We start from the raw sequence: 24,575 nt of genomic DNA on the forward strand, positions 1-24,575 counted from the left end.
GAAAACCGTTTATTTTCTAAATTTACTGTGATGGAGCATGATGCTTTTTTGTTCCTATGAATGGTATCCAGGGCATAGTCCGCAAGACCAGATTGACCATAGCCACAGTTGCAATCGCAATTGCATATTGTTTGTGCTCATGTTTGTGGTGGCTGATTTGCCTACTTGACCAAAGCATGCCAAAATGCAGGAATAGGGAACTTTATATACTCCAGGAACTGAGAGAGGAGGAAGCTGATCTTTAGTGGAACAGATAGGAGTAGGAAGTTTCAGGTGGGACTTAAAAGCTGTACAGAGGTTGTATTTCTTTAAGGACCTATCTGTTTTTTTGGATGTATCCTAGACATTAGGGGTGGTGATGGCATTCCTAAAATCCTTCTGAAGAGATGGTCATGGATTGCAGGAAGAATTGATTATTTTTTTAATTACTGCAGCCAGTGGATAAGAAATGTGTATGTGGTTGAGTTCTGTTGAAAGAGAGGTTCCCCCTGAATTGTGGACTCAACTGGTTAATTTTAATGATGCCATTTTGTGTGGGGAGGTGAAAGTTTGTGAATGAATGTGCCTGTGTGATTGGGTTTTCTGAATATAGTGAAGGAGAGGGTACCATTTGGAAGGGATGTAACTAAAATGTCTAAGCAGTTTTTTGTTAGCTTCCTTTTCCATTGTAAACTGGATTCTTGGACATAGACTATCAAGATGATAGAGGAAAGAGTCGAATGCGTCTGGGCCATGAGGTCAAATAGAGAACACGTCATCAACATATCTTAGCCAGATGTGTGTGTGTGTGTGCTACAAGCGTTAGTTTGTACTCCCTGAAGATTTCTCAGTGACAGATGAAATATTGGAAGATTTAAAATAGTTCTTTAATCTTTTTCCAGTGCTTAAACCTCCAGGTTTGAGGAGAATGAGTCTATGGTTTGTTTTTCAAATTTTTTCCATAAAAATTGACAAGTGAGGGTGAGAAATGGGGAATCCATAGTGTTCGTCCCCCCCTCATCTGTTTGTAAATTTTATTCTTCCAAGAGAAATATCCAGAATGAATGAGAAAGGAAAAGAGATATAAGATATTGGAAGGAAAAACTTTTTTTAAACTTATTTTCAATAGTAGTTTTCAAATGGGTAGAATTTTTTTATGTAGAATTTAGCATGAGCAGTAAGGGAGATAAGAGATTTTGTTAACTGTTTGACAAATCCCTAGAGCTGGAAATCCTGGGAACATAATTTGTGGCATTGGGAATCAGTGGCATCTACTGTAGGTCTGGGGTGGAATTTGGTTAATGGATTTTTTGTGTTGTCTTTGTGTGTGTGCTATAAGCATTGGTTTGTACTTCCTGAAGATTCCTCAGTGACAGATGAAATATTGGAAGATTTAAAATAGTTCTTTAATCTTTTTTCCAGTGTTGTAAACTTCCAATATGATGTCCTTCCAGCACTTATGCATTAACACACAGATACTGATTATTCATGGTGAACAGATAGTATGCAAAGCAAGACAATACAGTTATCGAGGTAACTAAATCGGCTGACCTTTCTAAAAAGATGTTGGGATACATAAGTAATATCAAAGCAAAAAATCAAGTTCCATTTAAAAAAGAAAACTCGTATATACATATGTGCCAATTTTGCTCTGCTGCAAGAACCGATCGCTGCAATGTACACTAGTGGCCAAAATTGTGGAAACCTTTTGGAAAACGTGTATTTTTGAGGTTTGATGGCTCATAATACCACGTTTTTTTGATATAATGCCATAAATTTATATATCAATGGAAAGATAATTTAATCAAGAATGCAATGCAATAACTTTTATGAAAGATTTTTTATTAGAACAGCAGTTATAAAGAAGAAAAGTGAAACATAGAAAAAAATGAGATATACAAAAATTCTCACAATGTGAGTTAATACTTAGTTGGGTAACCTTTAGCATTAATTTCGGCCTTACAGTGCCTTCCCGTGGAGTGAACCAAGTTTTTTAGTTCTGCAGCTGTTATAATGTGAAACCAAGATTGAATTATTACTTCTATTAATTGGGTTTTTTTTTTTTAAATAACGAAACCTGTGGTGCGTTCATAATTAGAAGAAACACACGTATAAACCACAGTGAAAATTATTTAATTGTAAATATTTCATCCTAAGTATCTTAGGACATCATCAGTACAGTAGTTAAACAAAAATTAGGAATAACATACAGTTAGGGCGCATGATTACAATAGAATCTCATGAAAACGTGCATAACGTGCTAAAGTAGTACAAAAAAAAAAAAAAAACGTTAATTATTTAACACAGTTTTGTATGATAATTTCCCATACTTTAGGAATTAACCACAACGACGTTTTTACTATTCCTAAAGTATGGGAAATTATCATACAAAACTGTGTTAAATAATTAACGTTTTTTTTTTTTTTTTTTTTTTTTTTGGTACTACTTTAGCATGTTATGCACGTTTTCATGAGATTCTATTGTAATCATGTGCCCTAACTGTATGTTATTCCTAATTTTTGTTTAAATACTGTACTGATGATGTCCTAAGATACTTAGGATGAAATATTTACAATTAAATAATTTTCACTGTGGTTTATACGTGTGTTTCTTCTAATTATTAATTGGGTTTTATTGGTGGGTTGCTTCTGACTAACAAGTTTCTTTAGTCGGCTGCATAGATTTTCGATTGGGTTAAGGTCTGGGCTATTCCCAGACCATTCCAGCAGTGGAATATGATTATCTTGAAACCACTTTTTGCACACAGCAGCAACATGACATGGAGCTGAATCCAGTTGAAATATAAATGCTTTATTATCTTGGAAAAGATCCATGTGCGGAAGGCTTCAGTTTTGGCTCAGGTATTTCATTTATGTATTTTAGGGCATTTATATTCCCATTAACCACACCTTTTGATGTCATACAACCCCAGATCATAACACTAAGTGGGTGTTTCACGCTAGGTGTAATGCAATCAGGATGCAAATCTTCTCCGATTCTTCTCCTTACGTATTTTATGCCATCACTACCAAACAGAGAGATTTTAGTTTCATCTCTCCAAATAACACTGTCCCTTCCGCTGTCCAGTTAACGTGGGTTTTAGCCCAGTTTAATCTTTTCAACCTTTGTTTGAGAGATAAAAATGGCTTTTTTCATGGAATTTTAGCATTTAAACCAAATTCCTGTAGTCTGCGGCGAACAGTCCTTGCACTCAACTTCACATTGTATTGTTCCATTTCATCTTGTATACACCCAGATGATTTTCTTCTGTCACGTAGGCACAGTCTCTCAATTCTTCTATCATCACTTGCTGTTGTGCACCTTTTCCTGCCTTTTCCAGTCTGGTTTTGTAGTGACTAAATCTCCTTATACCTCTTCAAAAATTTAGAAATGCCACCTTTGGTTAAGTATCTACCAATTTTTCTTCTAATTTCTTCATAACTGTAGCCTTGTTCACTTAATAGTACTATTTTACATCACTTTCTGGGTTACCAGTAAACTCTTTGTGCCATTTCTTTAATTTTATTATGTTTTACAAGCTCACTAAATGAAAGAACACACAAAAAACCACCAACTTGATAGCAATCACATAACACTGACAAATGTCCTCCTCTCAGCTCCAATACATGACATCAATAGCTAAATCCTACTTTGACCTTATTGGCTCATTGGCTACATTCAAATGAAGAAAAGCTACTTCGTATCAACCTAAGCAAGTTGTGCTTCTTTTTTCTGGTTATTTGGCTATAACTTTTCATGGAATACAGATAATTGAACAAACTTTGTTGCATTACATTCTTGATTAAATTATCTTTCCATTGATATATAATTTTATGGCATTACACCAAAAAAAGTGGTGTTATTAGCCATCAAATCTCAAAAATACACTTTTTCCAAAAGGTTTCCACAATTTTGGCCACTAGTGTATGCCAGCCTTGCTACTTCCCACATTGCCATCAGCTCATTATGGCCAGAGCTCACAGCAATCTTTTACCCTGAACTTTGGTCCGTTCTCTTGGACATTTCAGAAGCATCTGTTAAAAAAAAAAAAATTAAAAATAATCAATTAGCATATCAAAAAGTACAACAGTCTGGGTACTTCTATATCCCAGCCAAAATTTCAATCTTTTCATACCATAGTGAATCTGTCTTCAGAAAGGCTTAATGAAGATTCCATCACTGCCCTTATAGTCAGGCACAATTTTGTTGTGATATTAGACTTAATGTGCAACTTAGAATGTGAAATCTGTAACTTAGCTTCTGAAATAGCCAACAACATCAAACTTGGTGTCACCAATATTCTTTCCTGGTCTTTGCCTCCTAAAAGAAATCTATCTTCTGGCCAATTTGCTATGCTAAGAAAGCTGTGAAAATATAAGAGTATAGTTATCACCAGAGTGGATAAGGGCAGTGCCACAGTAGGTCCATAATGCCCACTGAATATGGTCATAAAATGGATATTATATTCCAAGACCATTCTACCTACATCCCACTAGACTACAATTCCACCAAAATGCAGGTTAAAAAAAATTTTTTTTAAAGCATTCTTGAGAAAGTATCTTCCTAGCCTCCCGATAAAAAAAAAAGCTGGATTCAGGCCAAATAGAGGCTGTCAGGATCAGATCTTCACTTTACGACAAATAGTCGAGAAAGCATGGGAATATAACAAAGATCTGTATTTAAGTTTTGTCGATTTGGAAAAGGCATATGACAAGGTGCCAAGAGAGAAGCTATTCAATACGCTGCAGTTATATGGTGTTAATGGGGCATTATATCAAGCAATACTTAGTCTTTATTTGAGGTGTACGTCAGCAGTTAGAATTGAAGGAAGTACAGGAAGATGGTTTAATGTTAAATCTGGTGTCAGACAAGGATGTACATTATACCCTCTGTGATTCATTATCTATATGGATCACATTATAAAAGAAAGTAGTATTAAACCTGGTAACAAAATTGGAGATGTTAATATCTGCTCTTTGTTTTATGCAGATGATGTTATACTTCTAAATACAGTACAAGTCTGCAAGATTCTCTGAATAAATTGAATAACTGTTGTAATAAATTTGATATGAAAATCAACAATAGCAATACAAAGACAACGAAAAGGCAGAAGCATTGAAAATATCAACTGCATTGTGAATGGAGAACCTATAGAACAAGTAAAACATTTCAGCTACTTAGGCATGATTTTTAGTGAAGATGGTAAATTAAATATGGAAATAGACAACATAATCAACAAGGCTGGTATTGTTGGAAGTCACCTGAATAAATTGATATGGAAGAAGAAAGAAATTAGTCAAAACACTAAATTAGTTGTATACAAGACAGTGTTCAAACCAATTTTAACTTATGGACTGAGAACTTGGTTAGAAATAAAACACTTAACCAAAGACCGCAGATTTGAGAGTCCTGAGAAAGATCGGGGGCACGAACAAATGGTATCAATGGCAATATCATATTAAAAACGAAGATATCAGGAAAGAAATTAACGTTGTTAGCGTACAGAAATGTGTTAAGCTAATCTCAGGTGGTTTGGTCACTTAAACAGAATGGGAGAGAAAGATTAGCAAAATAAGTTTTCTCTGCCAGGGTGGCAGGAAAAAAACCTAGAGGAAAACGAAGATTGATAAGTAAAAAGTGCTTTAGAAGATGGAAATATAAGATCTCATAATGTTGAAGTCTTGACAGGTAACATATTGATTTGGAGGAAAATTGTAGATAGGAAGTTAGTTGTGATGTTAATTTTTCATGTAGTACTGTCATATGTTGTACATTCCTTGAGTGTACGTGTCAGGAATTCGATAATGATGAAAATAAGATTCAGCATGGCATTTCAGATTTTTTTTTTTAAACATCTAACGAAAAGATCTTATTATCCCTTGCCATATGTTGAGGTTCCAATTCAGTTTTATAACTAAATTGGAACCTCAACATATTATCCAACAACGAGGGATAAGATTCCTTTGCTAAATGTTTACACTAGCATTACTAATTATCACATCTTCCATTTACATTTAAGTAGTTATTATTTCTGATCATAAAAACAAAAGGGCGGAGAGAATTTGTAGTATTTAAATTTATATCCAAATAAAAGCAGAAATTTAATTGCATGACTATACATCAGTAACTGTAATGTGAAGAATAGCATTGTACTTTTGTTATTTCAGTGAATTTCTAGTAGGAATACTCAGAAAATAATGAAAAATTGAAAAGATGGGGCTAACAAACCTTTCTTGTACAAGAAAAAAAAAATTCCAAAAGGAATTTATCTTTTTTTGACTTTCTAAAGCAGTGGTGTGCATGAATTTTTGCACAATATTTACTTCTCCAATAAATATCCATCTGTGACCGGCTTTATTTATTTAACAAATTATTTATTAGTTTATTTATTTTTACTTAAAACTTTTAATTGTTCACCTACTTATCATCCTAAAGAAGAACCAACATGATGAGAGAGACTGCTAAGAAGCCAAATAACTCTTTAAATGAACACTTTTTGTTTGCAATATATTGAGATGTCCAGGATAGGTTGGACTTTTTTTAATAAAGTATTTTTAATAATAATAAAAAAAATAACTAAAAGAAACACATAAACTGTATTATTTTCAACTTCCTGGAGTGTCAAAATTTGCATTGCTTCTTTAACATTTCAATCAGTCTGCATTTTTTTTTTTTAAATTGGTATGTAATTACTCAGAGGCATTTCAAAACACAAGTCTCATGTGTTTACGAAATGCCTCATGGCCCACAGACACATTAGACTCTTTCCTCTGTCACCTTGACAGTCTACATGTAAGAATCCAGTTTACAATAGAAAAGAAACTAACAATAGTCTACTCTTCCTAGTCCATTTAGTTACATGCCTTCTGAATGGTAAACTCTCCTTCACTGTACGCGTGGATAGGCTTATGTGTTCGTCAGACATGTTGTAATAGGTTTCACGGTATGATAACAGATGGTTAAGAAAATAACTATTTATTAACTTATTAGCTTTGAAGTTAATAAATAGTTATTTTCTTAACCATCTGTGTTCTTATCATACCGTGAAACCTATTACAACAGCTCCTTCGCTGTATACAGAAAACTCCCTCACACAGACAGATACTTTCACAAACTTTCTTCTCATCATCCCCTTTCAACAGTATGCCATCATTAAAACTCTAACCAGTAGAGTCTATAATTTGTTCCACTAAAACCTCTCTTTTAACAGAACTTGACCATATTTTGGTGTCTAGGCTATCTGATGAAAAGATGTGCTCCTGAAAGATCTGTGATTTTTGTTGATTTATTAAGTGTTTTCTTAGATTTAATTGTGCATTTTTAGTATATTATTGTAGTTTTTTATGTAATTATTGTACTCCAGCTATTTTATAACATAATTGTAGAAATATTATTAGTTTTTACTACTCTTAAGAATGGTGCCAAAAACTCGTCACAGCAAGGCAATGACTAAAGCTCAAGTTGTTAACTTCTGAGGAGAGCGTTTGTCCTGATGAACAAAAGTACTGCTGCAGTGATGATGATAATTTATCTGAGGATAAATTGACATTAGAAATATCTTGATTAAAAGAAATTATTAGAAAATCGACCAGAGAATTGGAAAAGGTGGAAAAACATTTCACTAAACTTAGGCAGAATAAGAAAAAGGATCTGAACAAGAAGAGGCAGAAAAGTACTGAACTTGGTAATCATAATATTAATAACAACAAGATAGTCAGTTGAAATCTAAGAAAAAAAGACATGATATAGTATGGTGACTCAATCTTAAAATTTGCGCTTGCTGAGGGAGTCACCATTTCTAGTTTCATGGGGATGAAAATGAAAAAAAAAAAACGAACGTAATTAAAAAACAAAAAATAAAGGAGATAGTAGTTCTGGTAGGTACTAATAATTTAAGTAGTGACAAATATATTATGAGAGAAGATATAAAAGGTCTGTTGGAAGAAGTGTAAAAACTATAGGTTTGCTATCCAGATACAATAGTACCCCAAGTAAAGAAGGAGAGCTTTGATAGCAAATGATTCCATGTGCAGGCTGTATAGAACAAATGAATGTGGGGTTTTAGATATGTGTGGAGTGTGTCTATTAGCAGAAAAAACTTGTATAAGAGGGATGGCCTGCACTTAATTCATTTAGCATCAGGAGCCTGGAAAAATTACTTCTTGATATGATGAGACCCAATGCAGAGAATCAGAGAAACTAGATCATCAAGGGAGGAATGGAAAAAATGTGTGTGAAAGTTCAGCTATGGTATGCAAATGTGATAAAGATATGAATGTCTTTGAACATTGTTATATATGTGGTGAAGAGGTTGACAAATATGCTTTGTGTTTGGACCTTTTAAGTATGTGTGGAGAGGGAAAAGAGAAAATTATAGAACAAGACCAAATAGATTCCACATCTAATTATAAGAATAGGCTAGTCTATATGCAAATGCCAGGAGCATCAGAAACAAAGGGATTGAATTTGTTGCTTTATTGAATATGATTTGGCCTAAGATTGTTGGCATTAGTGAAACCTGGCTATCAGAATCAGCTATACATGTGATCGAGTGTAATGGGTATACTATTTTTTGGAATGACAGAAGAGATAGGATAGAAGGAGGAGTACTATTAATGATATCAGATGACTTAAGTCCAGTTAGGGTAGAAACACAAGAAAACAATGATGGTAACAATGTACCGTGTAGCAGTGAGTTTGAGTCTACCTGGTGTGAAGTGGAGATTAACAAAATGAAATATATGGTGGAGTGTTGCTACAGACTTGGCAACTCAGTTGCAGGTGATGAAGAAATCCATCTGCAATTTAGCCTTATGGGTATCAAATGAATGGTCATTATGGGTGACTTTAATTTTCCAAATATTGATTGGGTAGAAGGGAAATCTGATGATAAGAAAAAAGAGGAATTTATTGAATTGTTGCAAGACAAATTTCTCAAGCAGTGTGAAAGAGGGAACTCAAGGTCAAAGAGTGTTGGATTTGCTCATAGCATCAGAAGGGGTCTCACCAATTGGTTACAGTGATCATGCTGTACTTTCTTGGGAAGTATCTAATTGTATTGATGCTCTAATTAAAATAGGTTACATGTTGAACTACAAAGCTGGAAATTATGATCAACTTAGGAGAATACTATCTTTGGTCCCATGCTATCAGTTATTGAATAAGAAAAATATCAGCAATGCATGAAAATTTGTGAAAAAGTGCTTAAATGAGGTGTTATCTAAATGTATCCCTATTGTTCAAAGAATTAATAGGTTCGGAATGAAATGGATGTGCAACGTTATTAAGCAAGAGATCTACAAGAAGAAGATGATGTGGAAAGAATATCGTGAGAATAAGAGTGAGAGGATTATGAAATATATAATATTCAGGCCAGAAAAAATAACGAGTATTGTGCAGAAAGTTAAATCAGAGTATTAAAAGAAATTGTCCATGCAAGCTAAAGGCAATCCAAAAGAATTTTATCATTGTGCCACAAGCAAAAGAAAGAAAGAAAGAAAGAATGAATGTGAAAGAACAACTTGACTGAATGCAGATGGTACTTGAGTATCGAAAGCTAATGAGATTGTTCAGTTAATGAGTGCTCACTTTGCTAAGATATATCAACCAGATGTATATAACATGGTGCACAGTGCTACTACTACATTGGATGAAGAGTTAAAGGTTCATGAAAATGAGGTTGAAGAGCTGTTGCATACCTGGATAAGAATACGCTAACCAGCCAAAAGGCTGTGGGTTCGAATCCCACCGTGGGCATGGATGTTTGCGATGGTCTGTGGAAATTCTAGTGGTGGTTGTCGGTGTAGTTGTGGTTCGTTGATTGAGTGGTGGAGACAGAGTTATAGAATAGATGCCCTCTCTCGATGAGTCTTTGGACTCCCTGGAGATGTCATGTAATAATAATAAAAGAATTTGTCGTCTATAGGGACAGATGTAATATCAGCCCATTTGCTAAAGGAATATTCAGCCAAATTGGCTAGGCTTTTCACATGTTTTTATAACTTGAGTCTCAGTTCAGGAATGATTTTACAGAAATGGAAGGAATGTATGATAGTTCCATTGTACAAGAGTGGTGCAAAAAACCGATGTGTCTAACTACCGACTGACCTATCAGTATCTCTGGTGTAGTGGTGAAGATTTTAGAGAAGTTGGTAAAAACTCGCATACAGAAATGGGTAGACAGACAAGCTATACTCTGCTAGGAGTAGCATGAGTTTACTAAAGAGAGGTGATGCTTTAGCAATTTGCTCATATTTTATAACAATGTTATGGCCAAGTTGGATAAAGGGAATGAATACACTATGATAATGTTGGGTTTTTCTGAGGCATTTGATAGGATACCACACAAAAGGCTGTTACATAAACTGGAGAATATGGGATTGGAATATAAACTCTTGACTCAGATCAGGAGATGGTTGACAGACATATGTCAAAAAGTGGTATACTGGGTGCGAATCTGCCAGATTTAAGGTGACCAGTGGTTTACCTCAGGGTTCAGTCCTTGGGCCATTGTTCAGTCTATACATTAATGACATCAAGCAGATGTGCAATTGTTTGCTGATGATGCCAAGATAGGCAGGGCAATCAGGGATGCTACTGATATTCAGCACTTACAAAAATGATTTGAAAGGCTGGAAATTTGGGCAAATGAAAATGGCTATCGGTTTAATGTTAGTAGGTGTAAATTATGCACTTTGGCATGATTAGAGTTCCAGCGGATTATTATGTTAGTGGGTTATGCTGCAAGAAACAGGAAGCAAGGGATCATGGCATATTCGTGGATAGGAATTTGAAGGTTGAATAGCAAAAGTTGCAAATACAGCTCAGAGGATAATTGCGATGTTGAAGTGAACCTTGACATGTAAGGATATGGAAGTCATTTTGCCTCTTTATAAGGCTTTGATAAGACCACACCTGGATTACTGCGTACAGATTTCGTCTCCTAGGTTCCAAGGTGATAAAGAAGCTGTGGAAAGGGTGCAAAGAAGAGTTACAAAGATTATTTCTAGATTATGGGATTTAGATTATGAGTATGTGGATTGCAGATTCTGCTTAACAGGAGAAAGAGGGGTGATATGATGGAGGTCTGTGAACTTTTGAATGGGTGTTATAGGATATCATCTGATGAAATTTTTCGTTATATTTAACATCTATGGAAGTTAAATTTATTTGCAGGTCAAGGAAGGGAGAAGAGCTAGGTTTTTCTCCCAGAGAGCAGTGAGTGAGTGGAATAGTTTGCCTTTAGGAGTAGTGAGTGCATCTAGTGTGAATGAATTTAAGGGAAGATATGACAGCTGGTTTGGGTGATTTATAGCCTCCCTCAATCAGTCCTTGACTCCTTGGAGGTCTCAGATAATAATAATGTACACATCTTCTTATCCAGTGGCTACAGTTCCTACAGAAATTAAAAATAATAATCAATCCTCCCTGCAATCCATCTTCAGAAGGATTGTGGTAATACCATTACTATCTCCAACCTCCAAGATACATATGAAAAAGGACTGGGTCATTACAGCTTTCAAGTTCCACTTGAAACTTTCTATGCTTATCCACTCCGCTAAAGATCAGCTCCCTTCTCTCTCTCAGTTCCTGGAATATATATAAAGTTACCTATTTCTTCAAGTTGGCATACTTTTTTCACACAAGTAGATCAAAAACCACCTGCATAGATGAACAGAAAATATGCAATTGTGACTGTGGTTAATTATGGTTTTGTGGATACCATGCATTGGATACTACTCATAGAATCTTCTGGAAAATAAAACACCTTGCTCTATCAGTTAATTTAGCAGAAAAAAAACTGTTTTTGGAATGTGCAGTCACCCACGTGTTTCATTTAGTGTTGTGTGTGTGTTACGAGAGTTACTTGTAATCCCTGAAGATGTCTCAGTGACTGAGACAAAATTCTAGTTCTAACACCCTTGCTAACTACACTCTTGCTCACTTTCCAAAGATAATTCGTAGTTCTCCCACCACCAAACCTGTCCCAGAAAATTTCCTCTGAATTAATCTTGTAAAAACCTCTCAGTAAATTGTATGTCTCAATCATATCACTCCTTTTCCACCTGTCAACCAGTTTCTGTAACCTACAAATCTTCCACCTGTTATCATAAGGTTCATTCCATAGACCTGCTACCATCTTGGTCACTCGCCTCTGGATCCTCTCCACATCCTCATTACCAAGAAACTCCCAAACTGCCGCCCAAACAGTAGTCAAGATGGAGTCTTATCAAGGCTCGATAAAGAGAAATATGGTAGAGAGCTTGTGACCTTTTCTTCCCATAGTGCATCTCCTTACACTTGACCACATTAAACTGGCAAAGAGTGATGATAAATGAAGATGATGCAGAGATCTTGTAGAATTACTTAAATAGAATAACAATATGGCATAATTCTGCAAGATCTCTGCATCACCTTCATTTATCGTCACTCTTTCCAGTTTTGCATCATCATCAATAAGTAACTGATATTTCCTGTCAAATCATTTTCTAATATAAAGGAGAAAGAGTCTGAGCAAAAGCAAAGAGAGCCTTTAGAAACTCTTTTTCAACTGATAGAGAAATCTGATGAAATTTCTACTTTGGCTGCAATGTCTCAGTGACTGAGACAAAATTCTAGTTCTAACATGCTTGCTAACTACACTCTTGCTCACTCTTTCCAAGGATAATCCCTAGTTCATCCACCACCAGACCTGTTCCAAAAAATTTCCTCTATATTAATCTTGTAAAAACCCTTCAGTAATTTATATGTCTCAATCATATCACCCATTTTCCACCTGTCAACCAATTTCTGTAACCCACAAATATTCAGCCTGTTCTCGTAAGATTTATTCCATTGACCTACTACCATCTTCATCACTCGCCTCTGGATCATCTCCGTCTCTTCTTCATCACCAAGAAATCCAGGTGACCAGATCTGTGCACAGTTGCCAAAATGAAGTCTTATCAAGGATTGATAAAAAGAAATAATAACCTGCACTCTTCTTGTCAAAGCATTCTTCATTAACCAAGTAATACAGTGAGTTGGTTTATGCTCTTTTGCTACGTGCCCATTAAACTTCGACTCCCTATCCACCAACACTCCCAAATCTCTGTCTTCATCAATTTCCTGAAGTACAGCTGGTAATCTTTTTACCTCAAAATGCATAACCCCACATTAAACTAATATCCATTCTCCTTTACCCAGACTGCCAGTCTATCCAATCATCCTGCAAAATTTTGACATCACCTGTATTAACTATTGCTGTATCCAGCTTTACATCATCAGCAAATAACTGAACATTTCCTCCCAGATCCTTTCCTATATCATTAATGAACAAATTAAACAGTAGCAGTCCAAGAACAGAATCTTGCAGCACTCCACTAGTCACTGGCTTCTTTTGGACTCTACTCCTGAATGAACCTCTTATCCCTCACACCAACCCTATATCTATCCCCATGTACTGCAGTTTATTGATTAGAATTCCATGTGGCATCCTGTCAAAAGCATATGCAAAGTCCAGCAGTATTACTGTAAATCCATTACCTTTATCCAACTCACCTGTCACTGTATTAAAAAGCATGAGCAAGTTACTGAGGTATGACCTAACCTTCACAAAATTTAAATACAGATATCCCTCGATTAACACGGTTAATTAATCCCGATGTTACCGCATATATCAAAATCATTAATCAAATATAATAATTAATGGTAAAAAGTACAATTCTTCCATGATCAATTACTGTATTAATGATTCGTTTTATATGTTACTCTTTTAGGAAAGATAAAAAATGAATGTAAAGTAAATGTTTAATAAATGCTTGTACCTACATTAGTTATTGGAGTTTTTTTTATCAAAAAAGTTATCGAGTCATTTGAACAGTTTGTTTTTTATCTTATAAGCATAAATTCTATGATAACAAGCAAAATCTAGACCTCGGCAAAAACAAGCATTCTTTGATTAACATCTGGATCCATATCCATTACTTGCTGTTTAAGCATTTCTAAACTGCAAAATATTCCATCCAGTTCTTTGATTGTTATCTCCTTTGGAACTTCATCTTCACATTCCATTTGTTTGTTGTCTTCATATGCGAGTTGTTCAATTTCATCATTGTCACTGAAATCTTTTGAATTTGAATCCAATAATTCTTTAACATCTTCTGCATCAACACCATCAAAACCAAAGTCTTCACCAATTGCAACGATTTCTTCAACCACGTTGTTCACAGAATTTTGAAAACCACCTAAGTCATTAGAGCATTCTGGCAAAAGGTTTCATGCAGCTAGAAGACACTTGCTCCCACGAGCCATGAATGTTTTCAATTGCATGTTTAATGTTAAAATTTTTTGAACATTCTTGTAGCGTAAGCGTATTTTCTCCCGTTGTTGCTTCTACTGCCTTTGAGAATGTCTTTTTAAGAAAACAGGCTTTGAAAGTTGCAATGAAGCCCATGTCGTATTTGATAGAAAAAATTAAATTTTCACATCACACAGATCATCAAGAGAATTTGGATGACCAGGTGCATTATCTAAACGCAAAGTTCTACTGTATTTTTAAAATACACCAGAACAATTGCAGCTTGTAATATACCCACTCTTAATGCTTAATGGGAGGAATGACATCATCTGCTTACGACTTTCTTTCTCTCGGTCAGAAACACTCCTCGAGGCTTGCATGTTTTTGCATGGTAAATTTAAAGGCACGTTAATCAAAACTCTTGCTGCGTATATATCAAGGGATTGTCGCAATTAATTTCGCTGCATTAATCAAATCACGTTAAGCAAGGGATACCTGTATATATGGATGCAAGAAACTTTCCAAAATTTAGGAAACATTAATCCTCAGATATCCCAGTTTCTGACTTAGGTCTTCTACAAATGCCCATGGAGGGTCCCTACCTAGATAAGATTCTAGTGTTGTGTTATATCTTCATGTTTCATTTAATATTTTGTTGACTGTGTGTGTGTGTGTGTGTGTGCTCTCTGAAGATGTTTCAGTGACTGAGATGAAATGTTGGAAGGATTCAGATAATTTTTAACCCGTTTCCACTATTTTAATACATTAAATCTCCAACATGAAGCATTATGGTCATTGTCAGCTAGATAAATGAGGAGCAGATTTAGACACTATGATCACTCTAGGCATTTTTGTTTTGTCTTTAGAACAGCTTAAATTTGTTACAGTCAGTTCTCACCAGAGCAGACACTACTATTACAAACTACTGAATAGTTCTGATTAAAACCTCATAAGCATAATGCTATGTCAAATGATATTCATTATAACAAACTGTCCATTATAATTAGCTGTTTCTGTGGTCTCTTTAAGTTTGCTGTAGTGAGAGCTAGCAGTATTTGGCTTGATTTCAAACCATCATTAGTAATTATTGAAAAATTTCAGAATTGTAGTGAACACAAAAATTTGGTGTATCTCTAGAGGCTGGATTTCCAGTGATCTACAGCCTTTGGACTAAAGCCATTCTTCTAAATTTTGGGTTAATTAATGCAATACTCAAGGAGTGGTGATGCTGACTCCAAAAACAACACCGTCTTTAGTTCCTGTAACAGCTTTTATGATCTCGTAGTTTGTTTCCTTCCATTTAATCCTTATAAAGAGATGCACTGCATGTGGTGTGTTAGTACAAACTTCCATAATGTGAAAATTATATTTGCTTACCACCAATTTGTAACAGCAAAGCTTAGTAATAATGGAGCTGCTAAATAAACAACTGATATTTAGCCCTACAGGTTGGTTATATGGTGACAGCTCCATTTTCACTAAGCCTTTCTGTTACACATTGCTATCAAATAATTAAAACTACAGAAAATCAAATTTAAGAAATTTAAATATTTATTTAGCACTTTGCTTGTATGTTGGGGTGAGGGAGAATGTATTAATCTGTTTTATAGGGATTATAGCCATTAACTGAAAAGTATGGTATTGATAATTGTGTTCTGTTTTAAGTGTTCATTAGAATAAATAGATCTCCTCCTCTCTCCAGTCTTATGTCATTGTTTAAAGAATACAGTATTGCTGTGCAGTGTTCATTGTATAACTATGTAAGTGCTCTCTCTCTCTCTCTGTGTGTGTGTGTGTGTAACATGCCAATCTAAAAGTTTGCAAGTAGCTATGTAACCTTTGCAGTCATCTTATACACAGAAAGAACAAAGCTCTTCTCATACCATTTGGCCAATGTAGCTTGGTCCCATTAGCAACATTTTAACTACATCCAAAAATAATTTAATGTAGAAAAAAGAATAAAATAATTGTCTATCCCTCTTCTAGATACTTTATTCACCTGTCTTTCAAATGGTATCTTTTTTTCTCTGTTTAGAGAAAACCAGCACTGACACAGGATCAGGCCTATTATGTTCTAGTGATACAACTTTCACTCCATAACTGAATTACATACACCGCACATCTTTAGTCATTATCTGCATGCCTGTACAAAAAATAAAAAAATAAAAAAAAGATAAAATATTACACAACCCTTCTCCCTTGATATACAAGATCACAGCAAAACTATTCCTTATCACTTATGCCCCAGATACATCTGAAAAGATAGTCAAAGTGTGAAAGCCAAGTAACTTATATTTGTGGTATATATTACTTTGATCAGAAAGGGAGGAGAGTCAATGTATATGCAAAATAACCAAGAGCTTTCAGAATTTGGTCCATTCTGCAATTTTTTTCATTCACAAGAGTCATTTCTGGTTAAAAGGATATTGTAGATTCAAATTACTTTGCTAATTTGAATAGAAATGATTGTCTAAAAGTCTCCATTTTTGGAAGTGATTGTTATATTTTGTTCTGTTTATATTATATATTGTTATATTCATTGCCAGTTTTTTCTGAAAATGCAATAAGTAATTTACATAAGTTTATCTGGTTAATTATTGCCATGTCTTTTTATCATTTTCTTTAATTTCATAATTGATTTATAAATTGTATAAAATTGATAATTTGATGGGAGAAATAAATGTTTAATGCCATGATATAACAAATAGTGTTTTCATTTTGCTATTGTCTTTAATTTTTTAATGTTTGCTAGTAGTCACACCCATTGGCATTTTTGACATCAAACATCACTATATATGCTGCCACTGCATTAGACATTTGTTACAAGCGGCTCAACAGCTTTCATTTTATAAAATGTAATAAAAAGCTACACTGGTGTCTAAAACCTATGGACAAACACTATTTCTGGAGATTCAGATGAATCAGATTGTGGCAATTTGTCTAACTGGCGATTTTGAGTAGAAAACGGGTACACGTTCAATTTTTGAATTGCACTCAAAGGGGTCACTCGGTAGTACTCAACATGATAAAAGGCTGCATTGCATTAAATGAAATGTGTTTGAAAGAAGTTCTTTTTATGAAGGAATAAAGTTGCAAACTTGGATGTCTTGCAATGTCTTAAAGACATCACCTAGATGATTTCATGAGGAAAAATTATTGGAAAGCTTGAAAAAGGCCACGGAATTACTGATATTATGAGAGAGTTTTGAATCTCACATAGCATTGTATCCACGCTCTGAACAGTGTTTCAAACCAATGGAATGTGTTTGCAGACATTTGCTAACAGGTCATCCTCACTTTACCATAGCGCATAAAGACAGATTTTTTGGTTATAATAGCAAAATATAACCGATGCACCAAGGCAGGTCAGCTTTCTAGTCAGTCCATTCAAGCACTGGTACATGGCTATCTCAACAAACTGTGGCAAGACATCTGCAACAAATAGGCCTATACATCCTTTGGGCGTATAGACCTATTATATAGTCTGCATCTCATTATCCACAGCTCATTATAGAGCACATTTTTAGTGATGTATCCATAAAATTGGACAAGACACCAATGGCCTAATGCATTTTTTGCAGATGAGAGTCATTTTAATCTTTCCTCCGATTCTAGACAGCACTTGATCTGGCATGAAAAGAGTATACTGTTTATCGTGAGAATGTTATTGAAAGAAAATAGATACAGCAGTGCTGGGGTCATGGTGTGTGTGGGGGGGGGGGGGGGGAGCATTATGCTTAATGGATGGACCAGGCTACAAGTGCTGGAAAAAGGAACTACGACTGGTGAATGATATTGCAAAAAGGTTCTTCAACATCATGTTTGATTTTTCTGTGGTGCTGTAAGCAAAGAATTCATTTCAGAAGGGAGGTAGGCAGGAGGGTGCTGTTCATTTGAAACAGTTTGGTGTGAGATTAAGACCAGTATGACAAAATATACAGATGGTTGTTGCTATAGGCTAGGGAGTTCCACAGATGATCAGGAAGACATGCATCGCCAAATTAATACAATGAGTACAGGTCGAGAAATTATTATGGAGGACTTCAGCTAGGAAATATAGACTGGAAAGAAGAAAGATCACATGGCAGTAAGGAAATAAAATTTATACACCTGCTAAGAGATAATTACTTAAGGCAGCATGTGATGGAGGGGACTAGGGGTAGGGAAGTATTGGACCTGGTCATAGTATCAGAAGAGCTATCCATAACCAAGGTGACAACATTACCTCCAATTGGTGAAAGTGACCATGCAGTCTTGACTTGGGAGATTGTAAAGCATGAGGAATATTCTTTCAAGAAGGGGATATTTGTGGAACTACAAGGCAAGTGATTATGACATGCTTATGAAGAAGCTTAAATCTGTAACATGGCATAAAAGTTTTATGCTGTTTTATGCTGCAGTTTAATGATGTTAGTAGTGCATGGGATATAGTTAAGGGTCATCTAGAGGAAGCAGTATTAAACTGTGTACCTAGGGTAAGGAGGGTTAATCAGGTGGGCATTAGATGAATGAGTAATATCATTAAGCATGAGCTGCAGAAGAAGAAAATGCTGTGGAGGGTATATAAAGAGAAAGGTGACCAGCAAACTCCTGAACGGTATAAGGCTCAGGTAAGGAAGGGAAAATCAGATTATGAGAAGAATCTAGCCAAGTATGCCAAAGGAAATTCCAAAGAGTTCTTTCGTTATGTGGCAAGTAAGAGGAAGAACGACTATGGAAGATTAACTTTAATGAGTGATGATGGTCGCAAGGAGACAGAAGTGGATAAAATAGTTGAGTTACTGAGTGAATATTTGCAAGGGTATATAATCCTAGTGAGGTTACTGCTTTAACCTATGTGGCTGCACTAATGTGGGAACAGAGGTGAATGAATTGGAGGTTCTTAGATGGGGATATCAACTAGGGTTTTGTGAGAATGTGCAAGGGAACTGGCAATGCCTTTGATTAGGCTCTTTAATTTAAGTCTCAGCTCTGGTCAAGTTCCAAGGAAGTGGAAAGAGGGCAAAATGATTCCCTTGCATAAGGGAGGTTCTAAGACTGCAGTAGCAAATTATAGACCAATCAGTATCTCAGGCATTGTGGTAAAAGTATTACAAAAGTTGGTAAAAAAGACAATTCAAGAATGGGTAGATAAAAATATACTGTATGAGGGTCAAAGATGGCTTTGTGAAGGGTTGGTCATGCCTTAGTAATTTCAAACTTTTTATAATAATAGAGTAACAGCTGAAGTGGATGAAGGAAATGGCTACACGATGATTTTGCAAAGACATTTGACAGAATAACACATGGAATTATGTTATGCAAATTACAACAAATGGGGATGGATATGACACTGGTTAAGTGGATAAGAGGGTGGCTGCTGGATGGATATCAAAAAAGTGGTATATGGAGGGACAGAATCAAAAAACAGGTGACTAGTGGTATGCCACAAGGCTCAGTGCTATTTAATTTGTACATGATATAGGAAATAATCTGAAAGGAAATATTCAATTGTTTGTTGATGATGCAAAATTGTAGCGTAATAGTTAATCAAGGCAATGTGGAGAGCTAGCAGGACGATTTAAAAGGCTGTCAGTATGGGCAAAAGATATGTGTCAGTTTAATGTGGAGAAATGTGAAGTTATGCATTTTTGGGATAGATTACAAGCTGTTCATCACATTTTTGGACTCTAGGAAATAGATGAAGCTAGAGATTTAGGGTGGTGGTAGACAGAGAGTTAAAGTTTAGAGGACATATTGCTCAGGTTGTTAAGGTAGCCCATAAGATTACTTCAGTATTGAAGAACACATTAACAAGAAGAGATAAGGAAGTGTCATTCCTCTTTAATAAGGCCTTGATATGCCCACGTCATGTTCCCTATGAGGATAGATTTATAAGTTTTATATTTTTATTCATAATATTATTTTAGTTACTCTTAATTTCTTCATAATAGCTAAAAGTAATGACAAAGCTGAATTTTTTAATCTATGTGTGACTTTATTAAATTATTATTATTATATGGGCACCTCAATGGAGTCCGAAGACTCACTGTGGAAGAACCAATCTATCCACAACTTCTACAATCCACACACGTTAGTTGATAGGAGAAAAATATGGGATATGATAGAAATATTTAACCCTTTAACTGCTACGGTCGAGTTAACTCGAGCGCGGAAAAAAATGGCGCCCTCAAGCGGGCACCCATTGCAGATTATGCAAATTTTAAAAAACACTATTATTGTCATTTTTGTGATTTATAGGATAGATGCAGAGGAAATGTTTCAGCACTTGGCTAGAGCGACCAGAACAAGGGTTCATCCCTGGAAGTTGAATAAAGGCGTGTGGTTAGTAGGATTGTGAGGACTCGATTTTTTGCTTAGAGAATTGTGAATGAGTGGAATGGATTACCGGAATCACTTATGAGTGCTTTGTCTGTTAATGGGTTCAAGGAGAGGTATGATAGATTTTGTGGATAGATTGGTTCTTCCACAGTGAGTCTTTGGACTCCATTGAGGTGCCTGTATAATAATAATAATTTAATAGTCACACATTGATTAAAAAATCCAGCTTTGTCATTACTTTTAGCTATTATGAAGAAATTAAGAGTAACTAAAATAATATTATGAATAAAAATATAAAACTTATTAATAACAGAATAAATACCTTCTTCCGTAACTTATTAATAACAGAATAAATACCTTCTTCCGTATGCCTACCTGCTCTTATTCTGCAGTCAGTCTTAGTCTTCTCCCCTGCCATTTTTCCACTGCTCACATGGGATGTTAAAGAACCACGTCCTTCTACCGATGTCTATGTGGAAAATAAAATAAGCCGATTGGAACACATTTTGCAAAATTTAATACTGAAGCAGTCAGCCAAACACTTATCAATGAAACAGTGAATTATGTAACAGATTGTATTGTCCATGCAGCAACCACTGCAATTCCAAAAACATCATTCTGATTTCCACTCTGTCCATCCAGACTGCCAAGCAGCTAAAAAAGAATAAGATTAAAGCTTGGAGTTTATTTTGTGGATGCTCTACCACAACAAACTTAATAGCATTTAAACATGCTTGGGCCAAAACACATTATGTGGGATGTTAGTGTCAAAAATAATCCTGGATCCTATTTACATCATCAGTTAAACCACTAGTACAAAATTGTATGGGATAAAATCTGGGAGATGAAAGGTAGATATTCCAATTGTCTAACTTGGAACATAATGAATATTCAGTTGCCAATCCCAAAGCTTGCAGAGACTTCGGGAGAAAACTTGGCCAGAATCTCAGCAAGTTTCATATCCTCCTGAATTTTTAATATTGAAAGAGCAAAAGAGAAATAGTGACAAAATTTTTCTCCCAATGGGTTTGGGCAATACAATCAGCCATTTGTTAAAGAGAAACTTAAAAAGAAATCTTTTATCGTATCACCTTAGTCCAGTAAGTGCTGATGACATCCATTATGAAATAAAACATCATCAATGGATCTCCTTCAGTTACTGTACAACAGAATACTTAGAGGAAGAGTTTGCACATTCTTGGCATAAATCAGTTGTCAGTGGCATCCCAAAACCAGGCCAGGATCCAACACAGGCCAACAATTATTGTTCAGTTGCACTGACTAGCTGTTTTGGAAATATCATAAAAATAAATTCCCTTCCAGATCATCTTACATGGACTAGTCTCTTTTCTCTTTGTTGGCAGATCCAATATCACACGACAGACTGTCATTCTTCCTTCAATTATCCACATTAAAAAGGCTATGGAAACTATAAATGTTGACAACATTACCTACACCAAACAAGCCAGCATTCCTCCAAGGCAGGCTTTCACCCCCATCCTGCAACTTCTCGCTTTGTGAACTGCAGAAATCTTATACACCATGATCTGTCTACATTCAGTTGTTTAAGACACACAGAGCAACCCAATGATTTCTTGCCCATCTATAATGATAGTTCAAGATCAGAGATCTCTGTTGGGTGTGCTGTGTTTCCTAGTTCTCATTCACTTTTGGGATTGAATGTGGTGTTGAGAATCCACCATCATATCCTTTTCCCATATGATTTGTACTTTTTTTTTTTTTTTCAGTCTTCTCTGGAATGGAACCAAATAGAATATTTACAAAGAAAACACTACATTGTTTTCACTTCTTTTAGTTATGAATTAAATGCATCTGCATTGATTAAGAAGGTGACTGGAAAATGTATCTTGAAGAGAAGTCTGTACCAACTGAAATATTCCAAATGCAGCATCCAAATAAAGAAATATCAATCAAACAACATTTGATAAAGGAAGGGAAAATTTTCCTAAGTAAAGTGATGCTTTATAAGATGAGAATATTTATGAAGGAAGAAATGTCTAAGAAATAATTTGCTGCATTGGGCATTCATTCCTGTTGTTTGATTGACGATTTCTTGTTCATTAACCATTAACTTCACAGCTTGCTATATATGATTTTTCTAACAAAAAAAAAAAAAAAAAAAACAGCTTGTATTTTATTCTTTTTTAATTTTATTTATTTATTTATTGAATTCTGTAACTAGCAAGATTTGATTTATCAGCCTCATGAAACTAAATGTATTCTTGGTGCTCTTCTAAATAATGTAGTTGCATGTACTGTCTGCATGCAATACAACAGACCACATGACCAAAGATTTCTGTAAAACCTGGATATAAAGGAGGAGGAGGAGGAAATTTATCCATTGGAGAGCACAAGACAAGGTTAATATATGAACTAGAAGGTTTTTTAGTGCAGAAGTCTGCAAGCCTTTCAGATTAACCTTTGACATAGGGAAAGGGAACTCTGAAATATCTTCTTGAGAAGAATGAGGCCATAATTGTTTGTGTTGTTATTCAGAGTTGTAACTATTAGAGTTGAAAATACATTTAGTATAGACAGTGCTTCATTTATTTTCCACTGTTGAGATCACATTTATAAACATGAAACAGATTTATTAAAATGATCAATAGAATCCAACAAGTTTCGTACGTTGTTGGACTTGCAATACAACAACTTTCAGTCCAGTACAAGACTTGTATAAAAAAAGACTAGGGAAAAAAAAATTTGCACACAGCAGATGTTATCAGAACTAGTACATATTAATATATGTTTGTTAATTTATTTATTTTAATAAACCTATTTTATGCTTAGGGGCATATGGTCAATATGGAAATTAAATGAAGATCTGCTAAACCACAGAAATATTATTATTTATAAGGACAGTTTTTTTCCTGAGAAAAAATGTGGAGCATAAGTAATGCCAGATTCTGAGATGGATTATGATAAGAAGTATCATCAGTTTACATATACTAGTTTTCTTTCTGTACAATGAAAGTCTGCCCATTACATTGTCTTTGGAAGAATGTCCAAGGAATATTATTATTTATAAGAACAATTTTTTTCTGAGAAAAAATGTGGAGCATAAGTAATGCCAGATTCTGAGATGCATGATGATGATAAGCATTTAATTCTTGGGTAGATGAAATTAATTTTGTGTGTGGGGGGGGGACCTAAGTTAGATGAAGAAAACTTTCACATTGCAAAATGTCAACATACAGAGAGGGTGGGAAGCATGTGTTTTAAGTGGTCTATACAGTTGTTTGCTAAGGTAGGAGATAATGGCAAACCCTTAGCACCTCCTTTAGTTTGCCTATATAGCTATGTGGCAGGAACCATATAGCTTTATGGTTCTCTGCAAACAGGCTTCCGCCAATCACTAGCTTTTGTTAACTCTGTCAATTGACATCATTAATGATTCTGAGTAAACCAATCAGAACTCTGAAAGCATTCATATGTCTGCAACTCGTTGGTGGGGTAAGTTAATGCATTAGCAATATTTTGAGCCCATAAAAATGTCTGAAAATAAAAAACAATTGTCATATTCTTCAAAATTCAAGTTAAAGTTATCAATTACACAAAATAACATGGAAATAAAGCTTCAGAGAGATAGTTTGGACCTCCTCCCACTGAGTGTATGATTAGACAGTGGAGATATTTAAAATATTGATTTCTTAATTTTGGGTTCGAAAAAGTAGGGTTTGTCCTATACATGGAAAAATATGGTAGTTATCCTCTGTATTTAGTAAGAATTTAATTTTTACTAATTGAAATTCTGCAGAGAATATCAGTTCTTTAAGTTTCTTATAAATGGATAAAGAGAATTAATAATAGTGAATTGTATCTGTTTCGTGTGTTGGTGCTGCCATGAATCAACCGATGTGCAGTATTCATGAATTCAGTTGTTTTTATTTGTTTTTATATATATCTGATCCACACATGAAAGGCCACGTGATCTATAGCACATTAGTGCCTTGTGTGGGCAAGAGGAATCTGTTCA

General features: G+C 35.0%; 1 protein-coding gene across 1 annotated transcript in view; it reads left to right on the forward strand.

Moving 5' to 3' along the window:
- The window catches only part of l(3)L1231 (zf-C3Hc3H domain-containing lethal (3) L1231), a 281,991-nt gene that overhangs the window by 242,099 nt on the left and 15,317 nt on the right, over positions 1 to 24,575 (forward strand). The gene's annotated exons all lie outside the window — the stretch shown is intronic.

The sequence above is a fragment of the Typopeltis vanoorti genome, chromosome 22 (assembly GCF_054136105.1).
Source record: "Typopeltis vanoorti isolate ZY-2024b chromosome 22, IOZ_Tvanoo_1.0, whole genome shotgun sequence".
Taxonomy (NCBI): Eukaryota; Metazoa; Arthropoda; class Arachnida; order Uropygi; family Thelyphonidae; genus Typopeltis; species Typopeltis vanoorti.